Source organism: Cygnus olor, chromosome Z, assembly GCF_009769625.2.
Source record: "Cygnus olor isolate bCygOlo1 chromosome Z, bCygOlo1.pri.v2, whole genome shotgun sequence".
Taxonomy (NCBI): domain Eukaryota; kingdom Metazoa; phylum Chordata; class Aves; order Anseriformes; family Anatidae; genus Cygnus; species Cygnus olor.
The window spans coordinates 45669808-45676161 of NC_049198.1; positions in this window are offsets into that span (position 1 = coordinate 45669808).

The following is a 6354-nucleotide window of genomic DNA, read 5'->3' on the forward strand; positions in this document are numbered from 1 at the left end:
GTGATGAATAATAGCAATGTCCTAGTCAGTGTAAAAGCAGGTATCTAGTGATCTGCGGAATGGCCTCTCATCACCACACTGCAAACCTGCCACAGCATCCACACAGCATTCATTCCTCTCTTCATCCTCCTAGCATAGCAACAGCAAATGTACACACCGTGGCTTATTTCTACTTGTCTCTACTGCCCAGAAAACCCTATTGCTCCCAAATGGCTCTCTTCATTAGAAGCGGCTAGCAAAACTGCAAAATGTGAATGAGACGCTGTGTGTGTGAATGGAAGGGCTGGCTAGCATCCCCACATTTCTGTGAATGAAGCGAGGCCTCGCAGCCTCTGCCAGGCAATCCCTTGGGTGCTCACCAGCCCAGCCAATACCAGCCGGCTCTGATGACTCATTCAGCAAAGACTTGCTAAATAGTGGAAGATCCCATTCCCAGCACAGGCGGCATCTTTTTTTTTTGCAGCAACACCAGAAAATGAAGCCGGCATCAGAGCGAGCGACGGAGGATTGCAAAGCCCCTGTGGGAGAAAGGGTGCTGCCAGAGAAAGGCACGGGGTGTCTAAAGGGGTGGCAGGTGAGGAAAACGGGGAAGTCAGACCTGGGCTTCTCCCCGGTGTATCCATTCAGCAGGTTCATTTACATCCAGGGTGGGAACATGAATGTGCACATTTTGTTTGATGTTCGATTGCTCTGTCTGTGCACCAGCAGATTCACAGATTTCACAGGTCTGCATTCAGAAATCTCTGATGAGAAAAAAAAAAAAGCCTTTTTTTCTAAAAAAAAAAAAAAAAAAAAAAAAAAAAAAGCAGATTCTTATCTACCCTATTAGCACAGTGGATATTTAAAATATTTAAAAGTAGTTTGATCATCAGGCCAGTGAAAGAGAGGTGAAGGGAAAGCTAGAGGATAAATGCTTCCCATACCATCAGCAGCAGGACTAATTTCTGTCACTGTCTCAGTGGACACAGAAAAGCTACCAAGACATCTGATGGATGTTGAGCTCTCCTGGAAGTCTGACATTTAATGCTGTAGAAGAACACAGGAACAGTAGACATCAAATTCCCAAGGGCTTGAAATCTGGTCCTCATTTCAGTGTCTGATTGGGAACTGGTCTCCTTTGAAAATCTGTCCCCAAAGTGGGAGAAGTGAACATTTGGAAATTTGGCCTATTGTAATTCTAGGGGCCAGAAAAGGTAGAAAATTTTGCTTTGCAGGCAGCAGGTTCAAATCCAACTCCAGGAAATAATGAAATTAGGAAAACTTGTCAACTCTCTTAAGTTGCAATTAAAATTGGGATCTAGTCACTTCATCTGTACTGCCAGAGCATTATCAGGCATCTTTGGACATTTCTGTCAACATTTCTGTAGTCTGCACGCGTACAGTAGCACTCTAGCCTGAACCCACTGAGCTTGTTACTACTATTATCAGTGCACCATTGACAGTAAGACATTCAACGCACCATTTCCCTCTAATCTCTCTGCAACCATGCTAGGCCAGCTAGTAAAGTGAATCCAAGTTAAAAATGAGCCTTTTTTTTTTTTTTTTTTTTTTTTTTCCAGGGATGTGAGCCAGACACTACTACCATAAGTAATAAATGGCCATAGAAAAATGAGTCCATTGTTGACTCAGAAATAAAATGGCAGGTGGAAACTCAGCGTTGATAAAAGCAAAATAATACATAAACCTAGCAATGCATACATAGTGAGGGGGTGTTCGCTGTCTCTGATGAAATACACTGTTTCTTAGGAACTATTGATAATTTTGGCATCTCTGAATATTCTTTCTTGTTATGAACTTTTCTCCGTCGTTTTTTCAGTCCTGTTTCCTCATGGATCCTCATCTCAGCCCAATGCAGTCACTGCTACATGTCAACATTCCTCCTTTTTCCCCTTCAAGTGGCTCTTGAGGACTTTTTTCATTCTGTGTCTTAACCACATCTACATCCCCCACTTCACAAGAAAGGAAGTTTTATTACCCAGAAAGGGGAGAAAAAAAAAAAAAAAAGAAAAGAAAAAAAAAAAAGATACCGGAGGGTAAGATCAGAGAAAGGAAAGAGGAGAAACTTAATTTTGGTTTTCATTGTTAGGATGAGGTTTAAAGGGATTAAACTGCTACAAATGCAAAGGTAGGAGGCACTGATGATACAGATTTTTTGACCACCATACAGAGGGAAGCACAGGCAGCACAACCAGAGTGTTCCACCATCTTTGGTAAGAAGCTCTCCTCAATGCAAAGCAGGTGACTTTCAACGGCATATATATAAAGAAATATTAATCATATCATCAGAATCAGAAAAAAGACCTAGTTCCAGTACAACATTATGGTAAATATATACTATAAGCAGCCAAGTGCTAAACAATGTTAAAACTGTGCTGGAAATCCATTTCCATATTTGCCCAGTGCTGGAAAAATTGCTTTTGGATTCAAATGGATTTTCAAAAGATAAGCATGAGAAATAAAATGATTTTGGAAAGAAAGTATTGCAAACTGATTTAGGTTTAGCAAAGTTAAAAGAAACAGTGAAAATGTCAGATAACCTTAAATATAAATGGTGCCGTGAATTTTGATTGCAACTCACACAAAGTAGTAATAGGACTACTTATGATGCTTTCTTTACAAAAAGTTCTAAACACTTAATACAACAGCATTAAATCATTGGTATATAGGATGCTGTTCCTCTCATTGTAATCTGACAGATATAAGAGTTAATGTTATGTTTTAGTAAATCATCTTGCAGAATATTTAATATCACAATTGGTCGATTGTTCACATAAAAAGATAACATTTCAATAATACAAAAGTTTCCAATATCCCGTGGGAATATTTCTTCTCTATATTTGTTAATTGAGAAGGGAAAATACTTGCTTTCCTTGCATGAGAAAGATATTTACTGGAAATCTCTTACTGATGTATTCCTCAGGCCTAATGAGGCTTTATATATGTAAGACAACCTCAGATAACAGGGTTACAGACAAACAAAATAATGTTATGACAAGCTAAAAAACGTTATGATTTAAATTTCTTAACAAGGTGCATAACTATTTTAAATAAGGAAAAAAATCTACATGATTTTTGATATGTCTATTCTGTTTGTACATACTTAATAAATCAAGGTCTGTCTTCCTCTCTCTCTCTGGTATACCCGCACACAGAGCTCGGTTATGTGCTCCTGTGATTTTAAGGGAGACTTGTCACATTGCTGACAGAAAAATCCAAAGGAACTGAAGTTTCCATCAATGCCATTAAAAAGAGCCATGACTGTGTACCTCTATTTCAGAGCATTCTGTGTGTTGGGAAAAAAAAAAAAAAAAAAAAGCCACAGACTGAACTCACATCACTTTGAATTTTTACTTACTGGGTGTTTGAGTCAGACCTCAGCTTCTGTAAGACTAATGTGGCATTACTGTTCTATAAATGAATAAATAAGTAAAATAAGATAAAAAAAAGATAAACTAAAACACAATGAAAAGGCACAAGGTCTGTCGGCAAAGTCTGCAGTTCTGCTCTAGAAATATATATATATATATTTTACCAAATACTATTTGATTTATTTCAACAAAAACCTGCTTTAAATTGCCCCCATCTCCCTTTCATTCTCTCCTCTTCCCTCTCACACGATCAGTTTTGCTGTTTCCGTGGCAACCTTATTGCTAAGGGTGGGCTGTGTGAGTAAACGGGAGCATTATCTGCAGCTTTGCAAGTTATTTCTCCAGAAAACCATGTTGTTGGAAATATCACTGTTTAAAAACAGTGATTATTAAGTGTTAATGACCAAATTTTGACTTAATTTGTGGTAGTGTAATGTAATTTAAGTTCTGAAGTATGCCTGCAAATGTGTAGGTTTTATGCCAGGAGCTGACCCTAAACAAGGACATTTTTTCTGCTGAAAATACTGAAACAATTTTGCCTTAAGACACTTTCATTCTGTGAAATATGACATGAAATATATGGAAGAAAATGAAACTTGTAACTCCTCATGCTCCATCAGTGGTTCCTGTGGGCCTATTGCTAAAAGTCAACGCACTATAAAAGTTTGGAGCAAAGACGGATCTGAGATAATACCTGAATCCAAACACGGCACCAAGCTTTTGCAAGACAGGAGCAGACAGGGAAGTCCATTAAAATCTGCAAACCAGCACTAAATCAACCTTGTAACGTGGGACTTGCTCTTGCGAAAGCCCCACATTTTTATAGCAATTTCTTCCTTTCTCTATGCTAACCCCTGAGGTGAGACAGAGGAGCAGCAGTGGTAAAATAGAGCTGTAATTTCTAAGTGTAACCTCAACGACAGCTGTGTCTGCATGGGCTGCCGGCACCTGCCACAGTCCATTGCAGGCTCTTCCTCTGCCTCCCCATACATGCTCAGGGACGTTCCCCCTGTCCTCAGCAACACCCTTAGGTCCCACACTGCTTCTATTACTGGCTGAAAAAATGCTGCTTTTCTTACTGCCACTTCCATGACTTTCTTTCTTTTTTTTTTTTTTTTACTTTTTTTTTTTTACTTTTTTTTTTTCTTTCTTTCTCTCTTGCCCCACTCAAGCTGCTATGCAGGCAATTTTTAGGGAAGCCAACGCAGGTGTTTTATGTGAAGTGACACACTTTAATCTGAACAACTTTCCTAACTTGCTCAAGACATAAGGAACTCAGCAGAACTGCTTCAGGCCAATATTCTTCTTGAGCGACTGTAGGAAAATTACTCAGGTAGGCACAGGCTTGTGGGGCCATGAGCTACTGCCATCCTGTTGCACCAAGTGCCACTCTGCAGCTGAAACATCACATTGGATGGGGGACCCTGCTTCCCAGAGAAATACCTCCCAGTTGCATTTTCTTCAGTGTTCGTGAACTGTTATCACATGGTCAACAAACTGCAATGCATTGTGAAAGATAGTGAGAGACCCATAACCTTCCCTTTGGTCCCGTGGTGCACTTGTATTGATGGAAATGCCAGTTCTTCTGGGCATATATGCATTATCATCCAAGCTTCTCTCCTGCTGTAACAGCGGACACATGAATGAATGCTGAGAATGAGGATGTGTCTCATGTATGAGGATATGAAAGCTGTCATTCATCTAAATGAAACTTGGAAGCCAGAAACCAAGAAGGCAATTAAAACACAACACTGTAAAATTTGCTGGTGCTAATAATACAATCCATTTATGAAAGAGAGACAAATCTCAAATTCAGGGAAATGTTTAATCTATCCAAGCCTGAATGTTTTATTTTAAACAATTAGAAAAATTGAAGATTTGTAGGAGAAAGCAAATAGCAACCTACTTTACTGACAAATGATGAAAAAACTCTTATTGCTGTCTTGTTTTAAAGGGATGCCAGTCAATCATTTGTTCATTAACCCTACATATTTTTGGCTCTAATTCATGAGATGTAGTTAATAATTCAGTTGTTCTCTTTTCTACTTTGTAATAATGTATTTGTTTCTGCTCTAATTTTTGTATGCTTTTATTTATTTTTTTTTTCCTGTTTGTACTTTATTATCCTAGGAACAGCTTGCAAAGCTGCTTTAAAAAAAGACTTGTATATTCTGACTTCATGGGTTCCCATTGATTTCAATGGGAATGGAATTTTATCACAGGTTTTCTGATCCAAATGCAAGCCTGGGAATTTTAATTGTTTCTGAATTTTAGTACCTCCTCTTAGCAGGTAGCTGTCCAATAAAATGCTAAACTTCCCTAAATCTGTGTGTTCACTTCCTCTTATTAAAAGGTTAAAATCAAAATGGTAAGAACAGAAAAACAATAGACAGTATAAATGGGCACCTTTTCCATGAGCAGTACATTCACAGTCCTTTCATTGACTTGGCGTCACCTTTGTTGTGTTGGCGTAAGATGCATGCTGTGGCACCTGGCTGAAGAATAACATAGAAAAAAAAATTATATATATATAATATATATATATATTATATATATTATATATTATACAATATATATATATATATATATATATATTTTCTTTTTTTTTCCAGCCAAAACAAAAAATTGAATGGAAAGCAGAATATGTATAGGAATAGGTAGCCATGGACTGTGGAGAGAGGAAATATACTAATTGCACAGGTCAGGACAAACGCCTAATTGCCTAAATTCACCCTGAAATACAGCCCACCAGTTCATGCCGTCAAATTATACAGACTTTCTTGGCAAAGAAACACACCGTGCTGTGTTTATAGTGAAGCCATTACTGATCGCTCCTTTTACTGAAACAATTCCAACCATTCTGCAGCAAAGGATAACATCGGCAGTGGAGGGTTATTGGCAGCAGCACTCATCCCAGCAAATTGAGAATGTGGGGTAGTTCTGCATTATTTGTACAAATTGCTGGTGTGAGTCACTGTATCTGTTT